This window comes from Musa acuminata, chromosome BXJ3-8, assembly GCF_036884655.1.
Source record: "Musa acuminata AAA Group cultivar baxijiao chromosome BXJ3-8, Cavendish_Baxijiao_AAA, whole genome shotgun sequence".
NCBI classification, from domain to species: Eukaryota; Viridiplantae; Streptophyta; class Magnoliopsida; order Zingiberales; family Musaceae; genus Musa; species Musa acuminata.
Genome location: NC_088356.1, coordinates 29,608,666 through 29,625,653, shown reverse-complemented (window position 1 = coordinate 29,625,653; position 16,988 = coordinate 29,608,666). Strand labels below are relative to the sequence as shown.

At 58.7% G+C, this 16,988-nt stretch overlaps 40 non-coding genes across 40 annotated transcripts; all 40 read right to left on the bottom strand.

The window, feature by feature from the left end:
* Positions 1-40: 40 nt before the first annotated feature.
* Positions 41-159, bottom strand: LOC135647449 (5S ribosomal RNA). The gene has a single exon (XR_010500186.1). It is a non-coding gene; the product is annotated as a 5S ribosomal RNA (ribosomal RNA).
* Positions 160-467: 308 nt separating this feature from the next.
* On the bottom strand, positions 468-586 carry LOC135647177 (5S ribosomal RNA). The gene has a single exon (XR_010499918.1). It is a non-coding gene; the product is annotated as a 5S ribosomal RNA (ribosomal RNA).
* Positions 587-882: 296 nt separating this feature from the next.
* On the bottom strand, positions 883-1,001 carry LOC135647733 (5S ribosomal RNA). Its single transcript, XR_010500462.1, has one exon. It is a non-coding gene; the product is annotated as a 5S ribosomal RNA (ribosomal RNA).
* A 308-nt stretch (positions 1,002-1,309) lies between these two features.
* On the bottom strand, positions 1,310-1,428 carry LOC135647175 (5S ribosomal RNA). The gene has a single exon (XR_010499917.1). It is a non-coding gene; the product is annotated as a 5S ribosomal RNA (ribosomal RNA).
* Positions 1,429-1,724: 296 nt separating this feature from the next.
* Positions 1,725-1,843, bottom strand: LOC135647732 (5S ribosomal RNA). The gene has a single exon (XR_010500461.1). It is a non-coding gene; the product is annotated as a 5S ribosomal RNA (ribosomal RNA).
* Positions 1,844-2,151: 308 nt separating this feature from the next.
* Positions 2,152-2,270, bottom strand: LOC135647174 (5S ribosomal RNA). Its single transcript, XR_010499916.1, has one exon. It is a non-coding gene; the product is annotated as a 5S ribosomal RNA (ribosomal RNA).
* A 296-nt stretch (positions 2,271-2,566) lies between these two features.
* On the bottom strand, positions 2,567-2,685 carry LOC135647731 (5S ribosomal RNA). Its single transcript, XR_010500460.1, has one exon. It is a non-coding gene; the product is annotated as a 5S ribosomal RNA (ribosomal RNA).
* A 308-nt stretch (positions 2,686-2,993) lies between these two features.
* LOC135647173 (5S ribosomal RNA) lies at positions 2,994-3,112 on the bottom strand. The gene has a single exon (XR_010499915.1). It is a non-coding gene; the product is annotated as a 5S ribosomal RNA (ribosomal RNA).
* Positions 3,113-3,408: 296 nt separating this feature from the next.
* On the bottom strand, positions 3,409-3,527 carry LOC135647730 (5S ribosomal RNA). The gene has a single exon (XR_010500459.1). It is a non-coding gene; the product is annotated as a 5S ribosomal RNA (ribosomal RNA).
* A 308-nt stretch (positions 3,528-3,835) lies between these two features.
* On the bottom strand, positions 3,836-3,954 carry LOC135647172 (5S ribosomal RNA). Its single transcript, XR_010499914.1, has one exon. It is a non-coding gene; the product is annotated as a 5S ribosomal RNA (ribosomal RNA).
* A 296-nt stretch (positions 3,955-4,250) lies between these two features.
* Positions 4,251-4,369, bottom strand: LOC135647729 (5S ribosomal RNA). Its single transcript, XR_010500458.1, has one exon. It is a non-coding gene; the product is annotated as a 5S ribosomal RNA (ribosomal RNA).
* Positions 4,370-4,677: 308 nt separating this feature from the next.
* Positions 4,678-4,796, bottom strand: LOC135647171 (5S ribosomal RNA). The gene has a single exon (XR_010499913.1). It is a non-coding gene; the product is annotated as a 5S ribosomal RNA (ribosomal RNA).
* Positions 4,797-5,092: 296 nt separating this feature from the next.
* Positions 5,093-5,211, bottom strand: LOC135647727 (5S ribosomal RNA). The gene has a single exon (XR_010500456.1). It is a non-coding gene; the product is annotated as a 5S ribosomal RNA (ribosomal RNA).
* A 308-nt stretch (positions 5,212-5,519) lies between these two features.
* On the bottom strand, positions 5,520-5,638 carry LOC135647694 (5S ribosomal RNA). The gene has a single exon (XR_010500426.1). It is a non-coding gene; the product is annotated as a 5S ribosomal RNA (ribosomal RNA).
* A 308-nt stretch (positions 5,639-5,946) lies between these two features.
* Positions 5,947-6,065, bottom strand: LOC135647448 (5S ribosomal RNA). The gene has a single exon (XR_010500185.1). It is a non-coding gene; the product is annotated as a 5S ribosomal RNA (ribosomal RNA).
* Positions 6,066-6,373: 308 nt separating this feature from the next.
* LOC135647170 (5S ribosomal RNA) lies at positions 6,374-6,492 on the bottom strand. Its single transcript, XR_010499912.1, has one exon. It is a non-coding gene; the product is annotated as a 5S ribosomal RNA (ribosomal RNA).
* A 296-nt stretch (positions 6,493-6,788) lies between these two features.
* LOC135647726 (5S ribosomal RNA) lies at positions 6,789-6,907 on the bottom strand. Its single transcript, XR_010500455.1, has one exon. It is a non-coding gene; the product is annotated as a 5S ribosomal RNA (ribosomal RNA).
* Positions 6,908-7,215: 308 nt separating this feature from the next.
* On the bottom strand, positions 7,216-7,334 carry LOC135647169 (5S ribosomal RNA). The gene has a single exon (XR_010499911.1). It is a non-coding gene; the product is annotated as a 5S ribosomal RNA (ribosomal RNA).
* Positions 7,335-7,630: 296 nt separating this feature from the next.
* Positions 7,631-7,749, bottom strand: LOC135647725 (5S ribosomal RNA). Its single transcript, XR_010500454.1, has one exon. It is a non-coding gene; the product is annotated as a 5S ribosomal RNA (ribosomal RNA).
* A 308-nt stretch (positions 7,750-8,057) lies between these two features.
* On the bottom strand, positions 8,058-8,176 carry LOC135647660 (5S ribosomal RNA). The gene has a single exon (XR_010500394.1). It is a non-coding gene; the product is annotated as a 5S ribosomal RNA (ribosomal RNA).
* A 308-nt stretch (positions 8,177-8,484) lies between these two features.
* Positions 8,485-8,603, bottom strand: LOC135647659 (5S ribosomal RNA). The gene has a single exon (XR_010500393.1). It is a non-coding gene; the product is annotated as a 5S ribosomal RNA (ribosomal RNA).
* Positions 8,604-8,911: 308 nt separating this feature from the next.
* LOC135646507 (5S ribosomal RNA) lies at positions 8,912-9,030 on the bottom strand. The gene has a single exon (XR_010499254.1). It is a non-coding gene; the product is annotated as a 5S ribosomal RNA (ribosomal RNA).
* Positions 9,031-9,338: 308 nt separating this feature from the next.
* On the bottom strand, positions 9,339-9,457 carry LOC135646506 (5S ribosomal RNA). Its single transcript, XR_010499253.1, has one exon. It is a non-coding gene; the product is annotated as a 5S ribosomal RNA (ribosomal RNA).
* A 308-nt stretch (positions 9,458-9,765) lies between these two features.
* Positions 9,766-9,884, bottom strand: LOC135646505 (5S ribosomal RNA). Its single transcript, XR_010499252.1, has one exon. It is a non-coding gene; the product is annotated as a 5S ribosomal RNA (ribosomal RNA).
* A 308-nt stretch (positions 9,885-10,192) lies between these two features.
* Positions 10,193-10,311, bottom strand: LOC135646504 (5S ribosomal RNA). Its single transcript, XR_010499251.1, has one exon. It is a non-coding gene; the product is annotated as a 5S ribosomal RNA (ribosomal RNA).
* A 308-nt stretch (positions 10,312-10,619) lies between these two features.
* LOC135647658 (5S ribosomal RNA) lies at positions 10,620-10,738 on the bottom strand. Its single transcript, XR_010500392.1, has one exon. It is a non-coding gene; the product is annotated as a 5S ribosomal RNA (ribosomal RNA).
* Positions 10,739-11,046: 308 nt separating this feature from the next.
* LOC135646503 (5S ribosomal RNA) lies at positions 11,047-11,165 on the bottom strand. The gene has a single exon (XR_010499250.1). It is a non-coding gene; the product is annotated as a 5S ribosomal RNA (ribosomal RNA).
* A 308-nt stretch (positions 11,166-11,473) lies between these two features.
* Positions 11,474-11,592, bottom strand: LOC135646502 (5S ribosomal RNA). The gene has a single exon (XR_010499249.1). It is a non-coding gene; the product is annotated as a 5S ribosomal RNA (ribosomal RNA).
* A 308-nt stretch (positions 11,593-11,900) lies between these two features.
* Positions 11,901-12,019, bottom strand: LOC135647657 (5S ribosomal RNA). Its single transcript, XR_010500391.1, has one exon. It is a non-coding gene; the product is annotated as a 5S ribosomal RNA (ribosomal RNA).
* A 308-nt stretch (positions 12,020-12,327) lies between these two features.
* On the bottom strand, positions 12,328-12,446 carry LOC135646501 (5S ribosomal RNA). The gene has a single exon (XR_010499248.1). It is a non-coding gene; the product is annotated as a 5S ribosomal RNA (ribosomal RNA).
* Positions 12,447-12,754: 308 nt separating this feature from the next.
* Positions 12,755-12,873, bottom strand: LOC135646499 (5S ribosomal RNA). The gene has a single exon (XR_010499246.1). It is a non-coding gene; the product is annotated as a 5S ribosomal RNA (ribosomal RNA).
* A 308-nt stretch (positions 12,874-13,181) lies between these two features.
* LOC135646498 (5S ribosomal RNA) lies at positions 13,182-13,300 on the bottom strand. The gene has a single exon (XR_010499245.1). It is a non-coding gene; the product is annotated as a 5S ribosomal RNA (ribosomal RNA).
* Positions 13,301-13,608: 308 nt separating this feature from the next.
* LOC135646497 (5S ribosomal RNA) lies at positions 13,609-13,727 on the bottom strand. Its single transcript, XR_010499244.1, has one exon. It is a non-coding gene; the product is annotated as a 5S ribosomal RNA (ribosomal RNA).
* Positions 13,728-14,035: 308 nt separating this feature from the next.
* On the bottom strand, positions 14,036-14,154 carry LOC135646496 (5S ribosomal RNA). Its single transcript, XR_010499243.1, has one exon. It is a non-coding gene; the product is annotated as a 5S ribosomal RNA (ribosomal RNA).
* Positions 14,155-14,462: 308 nt separating this feature from the next.
* LOC135646495 (5S ribosomal RNA) lies at positions 14,463-14,581 on the bottom strand. Its single transcript, XR_010499242.1, has one exon. It is a non-coding gene; the product is annotated as a 5S ribosomal RNA (ribosomal RNA).
* Positions 14,582-14,889: 308 nt separating this feature from the next.
* Positions 14,890-15,008, bottom strand: LOC135646494 (5S ribosomal RNA). Its single transcript, XR_010499241.1, has one exon. It is a non-coding gene; the product is annotated as a 5S ribosomal RNA (ribosomal RNA).
* A 308-nt stretch (positions 15,009-15,316) lies between these two features.
* Positions 15,317-15,435, bottom strand: LOC135646493 (5S ribosomal RNA). The gene has a single exon (XR_010499240.1). It is a non-coding gene; the product is annotated as a 5S ribosomal RNA (ribosomal RNA).
* Positions 15,436-15,743: 308 nt separating this feature from the next.
* Positions 15,744-15,862, bottom strand: LOC135646491 (5S ribosomal RNA). The gene has a single exon (XR_010499239.1). It is a non-coding gene; the product is annotated as a 5S ribosomal RNA (ribosomal RNA).
* A 308-nt stretch (positions 15,863-16,170) lies between these two features.
* Positions 16,171-16,289, bottom strand: LOC135646490 (5S ribosomal RNA). The gene has a single exon (XR_010499238.1). It is a non-coding gene; the product is annotated as a 5S ribosomal RNA (ribosomal RNA).
* A 308-nt stretch (positions 16,290-16,597) lies between these two features.
* On the bottom strand, positions 16,598-16,716 carry LOC135646489 (5S ribosomal RNA). The gene has a single exon (XR_010499237.1). It is a non-coding gene; the product is annotated as a 5S ribosomal RNA (ribosomal RNA).
* Positions 16,717-16,988: the final 272 nt, after the last annotated feature.

Here is a 16,988-nt window from a genome sequence, read left to right as displayed (position 1 = left end):
AGGTCGACGGGAGGGGTTTTGGTCGCTCGGGGCGCAAAAAGGAGTGCAACACGAGGACTTCCCAGGGGGTCACCCATCCTAGTACTACTGTCGCCCAAGCACGCTTAACTTCGGAGTTCTGATGGGATCCGGTGCTTTAGGGCTGGTATGATCGCACTCGCTTTGTTTGCGTCGTCCCTCGCCTTTGTGCACGTCGCGGACGGCGTACGGAGCCTCTAAACCTGTCGAACGATCTCGGAATCGCCATTGTCGGATCTCGGAATCGCCATTACCGGACACGGCAAGCGCGCGCCGAAACCATCGTGACTTTGTCGAACGAACTCGGAATCGCTATTGCGACCCCATTCCGGAAACCTCTCTCCGAGCCCCAAGAGACTGACTGCGTAGCGGTCACGGCAAATTCCGAGGCCCAAAACCATCGCCTCGGAGGTCGATGGGAGGGGTTTTGGTCGCTCGGGGCGCAAAAAGGAGTGCAACACGAGGACTTCCCAGGGGGTCACCCATCCTAGTACTACTCTCGCCCAAGCACGCTTAACTTCGGAGTTCTGATGGGATCCGGTGCTTTAGGGCTGGTATGATCGCACTAGCTTTGTTTGCGTCGTCCCTCGCCTTTGTGCACGTCGCGGACGGTGTACGGAGCCTCTAAACCTGTCGAACGATCTCGGAATCGCCATTGTCGGATCTCGGAATCGCCATTACCGGACACGGCAAGCGCACGCCGAAACCATCGTGACTTTGTCGAACGAACTCGGAATCGCTATTGCGACCCCATTGCGGAAACCTCTCTCCGAGCCCCACGAGACTGACTGCGTAGCGGTCACGGCAAATTCCGAGGCCCAAAACCATCGCCTCGGAGGTCGACGGGAGGGGTTTTGGTCGCTCGGGGCGCAACACGAGGACTTCCCAGGGGGTCACCCATCCTAGTTCTACTGTCGCCCAAGCACGCTTAACTTCGGAGTTCTGATGGGATCCGGTGCTTTAGGGCTGGTATGATCGCACTCGCTTTGTTTGCGTCGTCCCTCGCCTTTGTGCACGTCGCGGACGGCGTACGGAGCCTCTAAACCTGTCGAACGATCTCGGAATCGCCATTGTCGGATCTCGGAATCGCCATTACCGGACACGGCAAGCGCGCGCCGAAACCATCGTGACTTTGTCGAACGAACTCGGAATCGCTATTGCGACCCCATTCCGGAAACCTCTCTCCGAGCCCCACGAGACTGACTGCGTAGCGGTCACGGCAAATTCCGAGGCCCAAAACCATCGCCTCGGAGGTCGATGGGAGGGGTTTTGGTCGCTCGGGGCGCAAAAAGGAGTGCAACACGAGGACTTCCCAGGGGGTCACCCATCCTAGTACTACTCTCGCCCAAGCACGCTTAACTTCGGAGTTCTGATGGGATCCGGTGCTTTAGGGCTGGTATGATCGCACTAGCTTTGTTTGCGTCGTCCCTCGCCTTTGTGCACGTCGCGGACGGTGTACGGAGCCTCTAAACCTGTCGAACGATCTCGGAATCGCCATTGTCGGATCTCGGAATCGCCATTACCGGACACGGCAAGCGCACGCCGAAACCATCGTGACTTTGTCGAACGAACTCGGAATCGCTATTGCGACCCCATTGCGGAAACCTCTCTCCGAGCCCCACGAGACTGACTGCGTAGCGGTCACGGCAAATTCCGAGGCCCAAAACCATCGCCTCGGAGGTCGACGGGAGGGGTTTTGGTCGCTCGGGGCGCAACACGAGGACTTCCCAGGGGGTCACCCATCCTAGTTCTACTGTCGCCCAAGCACGCTTAACTTCGGAGTTCTGATGGGATCCGGTGCTTTAGGGCTGGTATGATCGCACTCGCTTTGTTTGCGTCGTCCCTCGCCTTTGTGCACGTCGCGGACGGCGTACGGAGCCTCTAAACCTGTCGAACGATCTCGGAATCGCCATTGTCGGATCTCGGAATCGCCATTACCGGACACGGCAAGCGCGCGCCGAAACCATCGTGACTTTGTCGAACGAACTCGGAATCGCTATTGCGACCCCATTCCGGAAACCTCTCTCCGAGCCCCACGAGACTGACTGCGTAGCGGTCACGGCAAATTCCGAGGCCCAAAACCATCGCCTCGGAGGTCGATGGGAGGGGTTTTGGTCGCTCGGGGCGCAAAAAGGAGTGCAACACGAGGACTTCCCAGGGGGTCACCCATCCTAGTACTACTCTCGCCCAAGCACGCTTAACTTCGGAGTTCTGATGGGATCCGGTGCTTTAGGGCTGGTATGATCGCACTAGCTTTGTTTGCGTCGTCCCTCGCCTTTGTGCACGTCGCGGACGGTGTACGGAGCCTCTAAACCTGTCGAACGATCTCGGAATCGCCATTGTCGGATCTCGGAATCGCCATTACCGGACACGGCAAGCGCACGCCGAAACCATCGTGACTTTGTCGAACGAACTCGGAATCGCTATTGCGACCCCATTGCGGAAACCTCTCTCCGAGCCCCACGAGACTGACTGCGTAGCGGTCACGGCAAATTCCGAGGCCCAAAACCATCGCCTCGGAGGTCGACGGGAGGGGTTTTGGTCGCTCGGGGCGCAACACGAGGACTTCCCAGGGGGTCACCCATCCTAGTTCTACTGTCGCCCAAGCACGCTTAACTTCGGAGTTCTGATGGGATCCGGTGCTTTAGGGCTGGTATGATCGCACTCGCTTTGTTTGCGTCGTCCCTCGCCTTTGTGCACGTCGCGGACGGCGTACGGAGCCTCTAAACCTGTCGAACGATCTCGGAATCGCCATTGTCGGATCTCGGAATCGCCATTACCGGACACGGCAAGCGCGCGCCGAAACCATCGTGACTTTGTCGAACGAACTCGGAATCGCTATTGCGACCCCATTCCGGAAACCTCTCTCCGAGCCCCACGAGACTGACTGCGTAGCGGTCACGGCAAATTCCGAGGCCCAAAACCATCGCCTCGGAGGTCGATGGGAGGGGTTTTGGTCGCTCGGGGCGCAAAAAGGAGTGCAACACGAGGACTTCCCAGGGGGTCACCCATCCTAGTACTACTCTCGCCCAAGCACGCTTAACTTCGGAGTTCTGATGGGATCCGGTGCTTTAGGGCTGGTATGATCGCACTAGCTTTGTTTGCGTCGTCCCTCGCCTTTGTGCACGTCGCGGACGGTGTACGGAGCCTCTAAACCTGTCGAACGATCTCGGAATCGCCATTGTCGGATCTCGGAATCGCCATTACCGGACACGGCAAGCGCACGCCGAAACCATCGTGACTTTGTCGAACGAACTCGGAATCGCTATTGCGACCCCATTGCGGAAACCTCTCTCCGAGCCCCACGAGACTGACTGCGTAGCGGTCACGGCAAATTCCGAGGCCCAAAACCATCGCCTCGGAGGTCGACGGGAGGGGTTTTGGTCGCTCGGGGCGCAACACGAGGACTTCCCAGGGGGTCACCCATCCTAGTTCTACTGTCGCCCAAGCACGCTTAACTTCGGAGTTCTGATGGGATCCGGTGCTTTAGGGCTGGTATGATCGCACTCGCTTTGTTTGCGTCGTCCCTCGCCTTTGTGCACGTCGCGGACGGCGTACGGAGCCTCTAAACCTGTCGAACGATCTCGGAATCGCCATTGTCGGATCTCGGAATCGCCATTACCGGACACGGCAAGCGCGCGCCGAAACCATCGTGACTTTGTCGAACGAACTCGGAATCGCTATTGCGACCCCATTCCGGAAACCTCTCTCCGAGCCCCACGAGACTGACTGCGTAGCGGTCACGGCAAATTCCGAGGCCCAAAACCATCGCCTCGGAGGTCGATGGGAGGGGTTTTGGTCGCTCGGGGCGCAAAAAGGAGTGCAACACGAGGACTTCCCAGGGGGTCACCCATCCTAGTACTACTCTCGCCCAAGCACGCTTAACTTCGGAGTTCTGATGGGATCCGGTGCTTTAGGGCTGGTATGATCGCACTAGCTTTGTTTGCGTCGTCCCTCGCCTTTGTGCACGTCGCGGACGGTGTACGGAGCCTCTAAACCTGTCGAACGATCTCGGAATCGCCATTGTCGGATCTCGGAATCGCCATTACCGGACACGGCAAGCGCACGCCGAAACCATCGTGACTTTGTCGAACGAACTCGGAATCGCTATTGCGACCCCATTGCGGAAACCTCTCTCCGAGCCCCACGAGACTGACTGCGTAGCGGTCACGGCAAATTCCGAGGCCCAAAACCATCGCCTCGGAGGTCGACGGGAGGGGTTTTGGTCGCTCGGGGCGCAACACGAGGACTTCCCAGGGGGTCACCCATCCTAGTTCTACTGTCGCCCAAGCACGCTTAACTTCGGAGTTCTGATGGGATCCGGTGCTTTAGGGCTGGTATGATCGCACTCGCTTTGTTTGCGTCGTCCCTCGCCTTTGTGCACGTCGCGGACGGCGTACGGAGCCTCTAAACCTGTCGAACGATCTCGGAATCGCCATTGTCGGATCTCGGAATCGCCATTACCGGACACGGCAAGCGCGCGCCGAAACCATCGTGACTTTGTCGAACGAACTCGGAATCGCTATTGCGACCCCATTCCGGAAACCTCTCTCCGAGCCCCACGAGACTGACTGCGTAGCGGTCACGGCAAATTCCGAGGCCCAAAACCATCGCCTCGGAGGTCGATGGGAGGGGTTTTGGTCGCTCGGGGCGCAAAAAGGAGTGCAACACGAGGACTTCCCAGGGGGTCACCCATCCTAGTACTACTCTCGCCCAAGCACGCTTAACTTCGGAGTTCTGATGGGATCCGGTGCTTTAGGGCTGGTATGATCGCACTAGCTTTGTTTGCGTCGTCCCTCGCCTTTGTGCACGTCGCGGACGGTGTACGGAGCCTCTAAACCTGTCGAACGATCTCGGAATCGCCATTGTCGGATCTCGGAATCGCCATTACCGGACACGGCAAGCGCACGCCGAAACCATCGTGACTTTGTCGAACGAACTCGGAATCGCTATTGCGACCCCATTGCGGAAACCTCTCTCCGAGCCCCACGAGACTGACTGCGTAGCGGTCACGGCAAATTCCGAGGCCCAAAACCATCGCCTCGGAGGTCGACGGGAGGGGTTTTGGTCGCTCGGGGCGCAACACGAGGACTTCCCAGGGGGTCACCCATCCTAGTTCTACTGTCGCCCAAGCACGCTTAACTTCGGAGTTCTGATGGGATCCGGTGCTTTAGGGCTGGTATGATCGCACTCGCTTTGTTTGCGTCGTCCCTCGCCTTTGTGCACGTCGCGGACGGCGTACGGAGCCTCTAAACCTGTCGAACGATCTCGGAATCGCCATTGTCGGATCTCGGAATCGCCATTACCGGACACGGCAAGCGCGCGCCGAAACCATCGTGACTTTGTCGAACGAACTCGGAATCGCTATTGCGACCCCATTCCGGAAACCTCTCTCCGAGCCCCACGAGACTGACTGCGTAGCGGTCACGGCAAATTCCGAGGCCCAAAACCATCGCCTCGGAGGTCGACGGGAGGGGTTTTGGTCGCTCGGGGCGCAAAAAGGAGTGCAACACGAGGACTTCCCAGGGGGTCACCCATCCTAGTTCTACTGTCGCCCAAGCACGCTTAACTTCGGAGTTCTGATGGGATCCGGTGCTTTAGGGCTGGTATTATCGCACTCGCTTTGTTTGCGTCGTCCCTCGCCTTTGTGCACGTCGCGGACGGCGTACGGAGCCTCTAAACCTGTCGAACGATCTCGGAATCGCCATTGTCGGATCTCGGAATCGCCATTACCGGACACGGCAAGCGCGCGCCGAAACCATCGTGACTTTGTCGAACGAACTCGGAATCGCTATTGCGACCCCATTCCGGAAACCTCTCTCCGAGCCCCACGAGACTGACTGCGTAGCGGTCACGGCAAATTCCGAGGCCCAAAACCATCGCCTCGGAGGTCGACGGGAGGGGTTTTGGTCGCTCGGGGCGCAAAAAGGAGTGCAACACGAGGACTTCCCAGGGGGTCACCCATCCTAGTACTACTGTCGCCCAAGCACGCTTAACTTCGGAGTTCTGATGGGATCCGGTGCTTTAGGGCTGGTATGATCGCACTCGCTTTGTTTGCGTCGTCCCTCGCCTTTGTGCACGTCGCGGACGGCGTACGGAGCCTCTAAACCTGTCGAACGATCTCGGAATCGCCATTGTCGGATCTCGGAATCGCCATTACCGGACACGGCAAGCGCGCGCCGAAACCATCGTGACTTTGTCGAACGAACTCGGAATCGCTATTGCGACCCCATTCCGGAAACCTCTCTCCGAGCCCCACGAGACTGACTGCGTAGCGGTCACGGCAAATTCCGAGGCCCAAAACCATCGCCTCGGAGGTCGATGGGAGGGGTTTTGGTCGCTCGGGGCGCAAAAAGGAGTGCAACACGAGGACTTCCCAGGGGGTCACCCATCCTAGTACTACTCTCGCCCAAGCACGCTTAACTTCGGAGTTCTGATGGGATCCGGTGCTTTAGGGCTGGTATGATCGCACTAGCTTTGTTTGCGTCGTCCCTCGCCTTTGTGCACGTCGCGGACGGTGTACGGAGCCTCTAAACCTGTCGAACGATCTCGGAATCGCCATTGTCGGATCTCGGAATCGCCATTACCGGACACGGCAAGCGCACGCCGAAACCATCGTGACTTTGTCGAACGAACTCGGAATCGCTATTGCGACCCCATTGCGGAAACCTCTCTCCGAGCCCCACGAGACTGACTGCGTAGCGGTCACGGCAAATTCCGAGGCCCAAAACCATCGCCTCGGAGGTCGACGGGAGGGGTTTTGGTCGCTCGGGGCGCAACACGAGGACTTCCCAGGGGGTCACCCATCCTAGTTCTACTGTCGCCCAAGCACGCTTAACTTCGGAGTTCTGATGGGATCCGGTGCTTTAGGGCTGGTATGATCGCACTCGCTTTGTTTGCGTCGTCCCTCGCCTTTGTGCACGTCGCGGACGGCGTACGGAGCCTCTAAACCTGTCGAACGATCTCGGAATCGCCATTGTCGGATCTCGGAATCGCCATTACCGGACACGGCAAGCGCGCGCCGAAACCATCGTGACTTTGTCGAACGAACTCGGAATCGCTATTGCGACCCCATTCCGGAAACCTCTCTCCGAGCCCCACGAGACTGACTGCGTAGCGGTCACGGCAAATTCCGAGGCCCAAAACCATCGCCTCGGAGGTCGATGGGAGGGGTTTTGGTCGCTCGGGGCGCAAAAAGGAGTGCAACACGAGGACTTCCCAGGGGGTCACCCATCCTAGTACTACTCTCGCCCAAGCACGCTTAACTTCGGAGTTCTGATGGGATCCGGTGCTTTAGGGCTGGTATGATCGCACTAGCTTTGTTTGCGTCGTCCCTCGCCTTTGTGCACGTCGCGGACGGTGTACGGAGCCTCTAAACCTGTCGAACGATCTCGGAATCGCCATTGTCGGATCTCGGAATCGCCATTACCGGACACGGCAAGCGCACGCCGAAACCATCGTGACTTTGTCGAACGAACTCGGAATCGCTATTGCGACCCCATTGCGGAAACCTCTCTCCGAGCCCCACGAGACTGACTGCGTAGCGGTCACGGCAAATTCCGAGGCCCAAAACCATCGCCTCGGAGGTCGACGGGAGGGGTTTTGGTCGCTCGGGGCGCAACACGAGGACTTCCCAGGGGGTCACCCATCCTAGTTCTACTGTCGCCCAAGCACGCTTAACTTCGGAGTTCTGATGGGATCCGGTGCTTTAGGGCTGGTATGATCGCACTCGCTTTGTTTGCGTCGTCCCTCGCCTTTGTGCACGTCGCGGACGGAGTACGGAGCCTCTAAACCTGTCGAACGATCTCGGAATCGCCATTGTCGGATCTCGGAATCGCCATTACCGGACACGGCAAGCGCGCGCCGAAACCATCGTGACTTTGTCGAACGAACTCGGAATCGCTATTGCGACCCCATTCCGGAAACCTCTCTCCGAGCCCCACGAGACTGACTGCGTAGCGGTCACGGCAAATTCCGAGGCCCAAAACCATCGCCTCGGAGGTCGACGGGAGGGGTTTTGGTCGCTCGGGGCGCAAAAAGGAGTGCAACACGAGGACTTCCCAGGGGGTCACCCATCCTAGTTCTACTGTCGCCCAAGCACGCTTAACTTCGGAGTTCTGATGGGATCCGGTGCTTTAGGGCTGGTATGATCGCACTCGCTTTGTTTGCGTCGTCCCTCGCCTTTGTGCACGTCGCGGACGGCGTACGGAGCCTCTAAACCTGTCGAACGATCTCGGAATCGCCATTGTCGGATCTCGGAATCGCCATTACCGGACACGGCAAGCGCGCGCCGAAACCATCGTGACTTTGTCGAACGAACTCGGAATCGCTATTGCGACCCCATTCCGGAAACCTCTCTCCGAGCCCCACGAGACTGACTGCGTAGCGGTCACGGCAAATTCCGAGGCCCAAAACCATCGCCTCGGAGGTCGACGGGAGGGGTTTTGGTCGCTCGGGGCGCAAAAAGGAGTGCAACACGAGGACTTCCCAGGGGGTCACCCATCCTAGTTCTACTGTCGCCCAAGCACGCTTAACTTCGGAGTTCTGATGGGATCCGGTGCTTTAGGGCTGGTATGATCGCACTCGCTTTGTTTGCGTCGTCCCTCGCCTTTGTGCACGTCGCGGACGGCGTACGGAGCCTCTAAACCTGTCGAACGATCTCGGAATCGCCATTGTCGGATCTCGGAATCGCCATTACCGGACACGGCAAGCGCGCGCCGAAACCATCGTGACTTTGTCGAACGAACTCGGAATCGCTATTGCGACCCCATTCCGGAAACCTCTCTCCGAGCCCCACGAGACTGACTGCGTAGCGGTCACGGCAAATTCCGAGGCCCAAAACCATCGCCTCGGAGGTCGACGGGAGGGGTTTTGGTCGCTCGGGGCGCAAAAAGGAGTGCAACACGAGGACTTCCCAGGGGGTCACCCATCCTAGTACTACTCTCGCCCAAGCACGCTTAACTTCGGAGTTCTGATGGGATCCGGTGCTTTAGGGCTGGTATGATCGCACTCGCTTTGTTTGCGTCGTCCCTCGCCTTTGTGCACGTCGCGGACGGCGTACGGAGCCTCTAAACCTGTCGAACGATCTCGGAATCGCCATTGTCGGATCTCGGAATCGCCATTACCGGACACGGCAAGCGCGCGCCGAAACCATCGTGACTTTGTCGAACGAACTCGGAATCGCTATTGCGACCCCATTCCGGAAACCTCTCTCCGAGCCCCACGAGACTGACTGCGTAGCGGTCACGGCAAATTCCGAGGCCCAAAACCATCGCCTCGGAGGTCGACGGGAGGGGTTTTGGTCGCTCGGGGCTCAAAAAGGAGTGCAACACGAGGACTTCCCAGGGGGTCACCCATCCTAGTACTACTCTCGCCCAAGCACGCTTAACTTCGGAGTTCTGATGGGATCCGGTGCTTTAGGGCTGGTATGATCGCACTCGCTTTGTTTGCGTCGTCCCTCGCCTTTGTGCACGTCGCGGACGGCGTACGGAGCCTCTAAACCTGTCGAACGATCTCGGAATCGCCATTGTCGGATCTCGGAATCGCCATTACCGGACACGGCAAGCGCGCGCCGAAACCATCGTGACTTTGTCGAACGAACTCGGAATCGCTATTGCGACCCCATTCCGGAAACCTCTCTCCGAGCCCCACGAGACTGACTGCGTAGCGGTCACGGCAAATTCCGAGGCCCAAAACCATCGCCTCGGAGGTCGACGGGAGGGGTTTTGGTCGCTCGGGGCGCAAAAAGGAGTGCAACACGAGGACTTCCCAGGGGGTCACCCATCCTAGTACTACTCTCGCCCAAGCACGCTTAACTTCGGAGTTCTGATGGGATCCGGTGCTTTAGGGCTGGTATGATCGCACTCGCTTTGTTTGCGTCGTCCCTCGCCTTTGTGCACGTCGCGGACGGCGTACGGAGCCTCTAAACCTGTCGAACGATCTCGGAATCGCCATTGTCGGATCTCGGAATCGCCATTACCGGACACGGCAAGCGCGCGCCGAAACCATCGTGACTTTGTCGAACGAACTCGGAATCGCTATTGCGACCCCATTCCGGAAACCTCTCTCCGAGCCCCACGAGACTGACTGCGTAGCGGTCACGGCAAATTCCGAGGCCCAAAACCATCGCCTCGGAGGTCGACGGGAGGGGTTTTGGTCGCTCGGGGCGCAAAAAGGAGTGCAACACGAGGACTTCCCAGGGGGTCACCCATCCTAGTACTACTCTCGCCCAAGCACGCTTAACTTCGGAGTTCTGATGGGATCCGGTGCTTTAGGGCTGGTATGATCGCACTCGCTTTGTTTGCGTCGTCCCTCGCCTTTGTGCACGTCGCGGACGGCGTACGGAGCCTCTAAACCTGTCGAACGATCTCGGAATCGCCATTGTCGGATCTCGGAATCGCCATTACCGGACACGGCAAGCGCGCGCCGAAACCATCGTGACTTTGTCGAACGAACTCGGAATCGCTATTGCGACCCCATTCCGGAAACCTCTCTCCGAGCCCCACGAGACTGACTGCGTAGCGGTCACGGCAAATTCCGAGGCCCAAAACCATCGCCTCGGAGGTCGACGGGAGGGGTTTTGGTCGCTCGGGGCGCAAAAAGGAGTGCAACACGAGGACTTCCCAGGGGGTCACCCATCCTAGTTCTACTGTCGCCCAAGCACGCTTAACTTCGGAGTTCTGATGGGATCCGGTGCTTTAGGGCTGGTATGATCGCACTCGCTTTGTTTGCGTCGTCCCTCGCCTTTGTGCACGTCGCGGACGGCGTACGGAGCCTCTAAACCTGTCGAACGATCTCGGAATCGCCATTGTCGGATCTCGGAATCGCCATTACCGGACACGGCAAGCGCGCGCCGAAACCATCGTGACTTTGTCGAACGAACTCGGAATCGCTATTGCGACCCCATTCCGGAAACCTCTCTCCGAGCCCCACGAGACTGACTGCGTAGCGGTCACGGCAAATTCCGAGGCCCAAAACCATCGCCTCGGAGGTCGACGGGAGGGGTTTTGGTCGCTCGGGGCGCAAAAAGGAGTGCAACACGAGGACTTCCCAGGGGGTCACCCATCCTAGTACTACTCTCGCCCAAGCACGCTTAACTTCGGAGTTCTGATGGGATCCGGTGCTTTAGGGCTGGTATGATCGCACTCGCTTTGTTTGCGTCGTCCCTCGCCTTTGTGCACGTCGCGGACGGCGTACGGAGCCTCTAAACCTGTCGAACGATCTCGGAATCGCCATTGTCGGATCTCGGAATCGCCATTACCGGACACGGCAAGCGCGCGCCGAAACCATCGTGACTTTGTCGAACGAACTCGGAATCGCTATTGCGACCCCATTCCGGAAACCTCTCTCCGAGCCCCACGAGACTGACTGCGTAGCGGTCACGGCAAATTCCGAGGCCCAAAACCATCGCCTCGGAGGTCGACGGGAGGGGTTTTGGTCGCTCGGGGCGCAAAAAGGAGTGCAACACGAGGACTTCCCAGGGGGTCACCCATCCTAGTACTACTCTCGCCCAAGCACGCTTAACTTCGGAGTTCTGATGGGATCCGGTGCTTTAGGGCTGGTATGATCGCACTCGCTTTGTTTGCGTCGTCCCTCGCCTTTGTGCACGTCGCGGACGGCGTACGGAGCCTCTAAACCTGTCGAACGATCTCGGAATCGCCATTGTCGGATCTCGGAATCGCCATTACCGGACACGGCAAGCGCGCGCCGAAACCATCGTGACTTTGTCGAACGAACTCGGAATCGCTATTGCGACCCCATTCCGGAAACCTCTCTCCGAGCCCCACGAGACTGACTGCGTAGCGGTCACGGCAAATTCCGAGGCCCAAAACCATCGCCTCGGAGGTCGACGGGAGGGGTTTTGGTCGCTCGGGGCGCAAAAAGGAGTGCAACACGAGGACTTCCCAGGGGGTCACCCATCCTAGTTCTACTGTCGCCCAAGCACGCTTAACTTCGGAGTTCTGATGGGATCCGGTGCTTTAGGGCTGGTATGATCGCACTCGCTTTGTTTGCGTCGTCCCTCGCCTTTGTGCACGTCGCGGACGGCGTACGGAGCCTCTAAACCTGTCGAACGATCTCGGAATCGCCATTGTCGGATCTCGGAATCGCCATTACCGGACACGGCAAGCGCGCGCCGAAACCATCGTGACTTTGTCGAACGAACTCGGAATCGCTATTGCGACCCCATTCCGGAAACCTCTCTCCGAGCCCCACGAGACTGACTGCGTAGCGGTCACGGCAAATTCCGAGGCCCAAAACCATCGCCTCGGAGGTCGACGGGAGGGGTTTTGGTCGCTCGGGGCGCAAAAAGGAGTGCAACACGAGGACTTCCCAGGGGGTCACCCATCCTAGTACTACTCTCGCCCAAGCACGCTTAACTTCGGAGTTCTGATGGGATCCGGTGCTTTAGGGCTGGTATGATCGCACTCGCTTTGTTTGCGTCGTCCCTCGCCTTTGTGCACGTCGCGGACGGCGTACGGAGCCTCTAAACCTGTCGAACGATCTCGGAATCGCCATTGTCGGATCTCGGAATCGCCATTACCGGACACGGCAAGCGCGCGCCGAAACCATCGTGACTTTGTCGAACGAACTCGGAATCGCTATTGCGACCCCATTCCGGAAACCTCTCTCCGAGCCCCACGAGACTGACTGCGTAGCGGTCACGGCAAATTCCGAGGCCCAAAACCATCGCCTCGGAGGTCGACGGGAGGGGTTTTGGTCGCTCGGGGCGCAAAAAGGAGTGCAACACGAGGACTTCCCAGGGGGTCACCCATCCTAGTACTACTCTCGCCCAAGCACGCTTAACTTCGGAGTTCTGATGGGATCCGGTGCTTTAGGGCTGGTATGATCGCACTCGCTTTGTTTGCGTCGTCCCTCGCCTTTGTGCACGTCGCGGACGGCGTACGGAGCCTCTAAACCTGTCGAACGATCTCGGAATCGCCATTGTCGGATCTCGGAATCGCCATTACCGGACACGGCAAGCGCGCGCCGAAACCATCGTGACTTTGTCGAACGAACTCGGAATCGCTATTGCGACCCCATTCCGGAAACCTCTCTCCGAGCCCCACGAGACTGACTGCGTAGCGGTCACGGCAAATTCCGAGGCCCAAAACCATCGCCTCGGAGGTCGACGGGAGGGGTTTTGGTCGCTCGGGGCGCAAAAAGGAGTGCAACACGAGGACTTCCCAGGGGGTCACCCATCCTAGTACTACTCTCGCCCAAGCACGCTTAACTTCGGAGTTCTGATGGGATCCGGTGCTTTAGGGCTGGTATGATCGCACTCGCTTTGTTTGCGTCGTCCCTCGCCTTTGTGCACGTCGCGGACGGCGTACGGAGCCTCTAAACCTGTCGAACGATCTCGGAATCGCCATTGTCGGATCTCGGAATCGCCATTACCGGACACGGCAAGCGCGCGCCGAAACCATCGTGACTTTGTCGAACGAACTCGGAATCGCTATTGCGACCCCATTCCGGAAACCTCTCTCCGAGCCCCACGAGACTGACTGCGTAGCGGTCACGGCAAATTCCGAGGCCCAAAACCATCGCCTCGGAGGTCGACGGGAGGGGTTTTGGTCGCTCGGGGCGCAAAAAGGAGTGCAACACGAGGACTTCCCAGGGGGTCACCCATCCTAGTACTACTCTCGCCCAAGCACGCTTAACTTCGGAGTTCTGATGGGATCCGGTGCTTTAGGGCTGGTATGATCGCACTCGCTTTGTTTGCGTCGTCCCTCGCCTTTGTGCACGTCGCGGACGGCGTACGGAGCCTCTAAACCTGTCGAACGATCTCGGAATCGCCATTGTCGGATCTCGGAATCGCCATTACCGGACACGGCAAGCGCGCGCCGAAACCATCGTGACTTTGTCGAACGAACTCGGAATCGCTATTGCGACCCCATTCCGGAAACCTCTCTCCGAGCCCCACGAGACTGACTGCGTAGCGGTCACGGCAAATTCCGAGGCCCAAAACCATCGCCTCGGAGGTCGACGGGAGGGGTTTTGGTCGCTCGGGGCGCAAAAAGGAGTGCAACACGAGGACTTCCCAGGGGGTCACCCATCCTAGTACTACTCTCGCCCAAGCACGCTTAACTTCGGAGTTCTGATGGGATCCGGTGCTTTAGGGCTGGTATGATCGCACTCGCTTTGTTTGCGTCGTCCCTCGCCTTTGTGCACGTCGCGGACGGCGTACGGAGCCTCTAAACCTGTCGAACGATCTCGGAATCGCCATTGTCGGATCTCGGAATCGCCATTACCGGACACGGCAAGCGCGCGCCGAAACCATCGTGACTTTGTCGAACGAACTCGGAATCGCTATTGCGACCCCATTCCGGAAACCTCTCTCCGAGCCCCACGAGACTGACTGCGTAGCGGTCACGGCAAATTCCGAGGCCCAAAACCATCGCCTCGGAGGTCGACGGGAGGGGTTTTGGTCGCTCGGGGCGCAAAAAGGAGTGCAACACGAGGACTTCCCAGGGGGTCACCCATCCTAGTACTACTCTCGCCCAAGCACGCTTAACTTCGGAGTTCTGATGGGATCCGGTGCTTTAGGGCTGGTATGATCGCACTCGCTTTGTTTGCGTCGTCCCTCGCCTTTGTGCACGTCGCGGACGGCGTACGGAGCCTCTAAACCTGTCGAACGATCTCGGAATCGCCATTGTCGGATCTCGGAATCGCCATTACCGGACACGGCAAGCGCGCGCCGAAACCATCGTGACTTTGTCGAACGAACTCGGAATCGCTATTGCGACCCCATTCCGGAAACCTCTCTCCGAGCCCCACGAGACTGACTGCGTAGCGGTCACGGCAAATTCCGAGGCCCAAAACCATCGCCTCGGAGGTCGACGGGAGGGGTTTTGGTCGCTCGGGGCGCAAAAAGGAGTGCAACACGAGGACTTCCCAGGGGGTCACCCATCCTAGTACTACTCTCGCCCAAGCACGCTTAACTTCGGAGTTCTGATGGGATCCGGTGCTTTAGGGCTGGTATGATCGCACTCGCTTTGTTTGCGTCGTCCCTCGCCTTTGTGCACGTCGCGGACGGCGTACGGAGCCTCTAAACCTGTCGAACGATCTCGGAATCGCCATTGTCGGATCTCGGAATCGCCATTACCGGACACGGCAAGCGCGCGCCGAAACCATCGTGACTTTGTCGAACGAACTCGGAATCGCTATTGCGACCCCATTCCGGAAACCTCTCTCCGAGCCCCACGAGACTGACTGCGTAGCGGTCACGGCAAATTCCGAGGCCCAAAACCATCGCCTCGGAGGTCGACGGGAGGGGTTTTGGTCGCTCGGGGCGCAAAAAGGAGTGCAACACGAGGACTTCCCAGGGGGTCACCCATCCTAGTACTACTCTCGCCCAAGCACGCTTAACTTCGGAGTTCTGATGGGATCCGGTGCTTTAGGGCTGGTATGATCGCACTCGCTTTGTTTGCGTCGTCCCTCGCCTTTGTGCACGTCGCGGACGGCGTACGGAGCCTCTAAACCTGTCGAACGATCTCGGAATCGCCATTGTCGGATCTCGGAATCGCCATTACCGGACACGGCAAGCGCGCGCCGAAACCATCGTGACTTTGTCGAACGAACTCGGAATCGCTATTGCGACCCCATTCCGGAAACCTCTCTCCGAGCCCCACGAGACTGACTGCGTAGCGGTCACGGCAAATTCCGAGGCCCAAAACCATCGCCTCGGAGGTCGACGGGAGGGGTTTTGGTCGCTCGGGGCGCAAAAAGGAGTGCAACACGAGGACTTCCCAGGGGGTCACCCATCCTAGTACTACTCTCGCCCAAGCACGCTTAACTTCGGAGTTCTGATGGGATCCGGTGCTTTAGGGCTGGTATGATCGCACTCGCTTTGTTTGCGTCGTCCCTCGCCTTTGTGCACGTCGCGGACGGCGTACGGAGCCTCTAAACCTGTCGAACGATCTCGGAATCGCCATTGTCGGATCTCGGAATCGCCATTACCGGACACGGCAAGCGCGCGCCGAAACCATCGTGACTTTGTCGAACGAACTCGGAATCGCTATTGCGACCCCATTCCGGAAACCTCTCTCCGAGCCCCACGAGACTGACTGCGTAGCGGTCACGGCAAATTCCGAGGCCCAAAACCATCGCCTCGGAGGTCGACGGGAGGGGTTTTGGTCGCTCGGGGCGCAAAAAGGAGTGCAACACGAGGACTTCCCAGGGGGTCACCCATCCTAGTACTACTCTCGCCCAAGCACGCTTAACTTCGGAGTTCTGATGGGATCCGGTGCTTTAGGGCTGGTATGATCGCACTCGCTTTGTTTGCGTCGTCCCTCGCCTTTGTGCACGTCGCGGACGGCGTACGGAGCCTCTAAACCTGTCGAACGATCTCGGAATCGCCATTGTCGGATCTCGGAATCGCCATTACCGGACACGGCAAGCGCGCGCCGAAACCATCGTGACTTTGTCGAACGAACTCGGAATCGCTATTGCGACCCCATTCCGGAAACCTCTCTCCGAGCCCCACGAGACTGACTGCGTAGCGGTCACGGCAAATTCCGAGGCCCAAAACCATCGCCTCGGAGGTCGACGGGAGGGGTTTTGGTCGCTCGGGGCGCAAAAAGGAGTGCAACACGAGGACTTCCCAGGGGGTCACCCATCCTAGTACTACTCTCGCCCAAGCACGCTTAACTTCGGAGTTCTGATGGGATCCGGTGCTTTAGGGCTGGTATGATCGCACTCGCTTTGTTTGCGTCGTCCCTCGCCTTTGTGCACGTCGCGGACGGCGTACGGAGCCTCTAAACCTGTCGAACGATCTCGGAATCGCCATTGTCGGATCTCGGAATCGCCATTACCGGACACGGCAAGCGCGCGCCGAAACCATCGTGACTTTGTCGAACGAACTCGGAATCGCTATTGCGACCCCATTCCGGAAACCTCTCTCCGAGCCCCACGAGACTGACTGCGTAGCGGTCACGGCAAATTCCGAGGCCCAAAACCATCGCCTCGGAGGT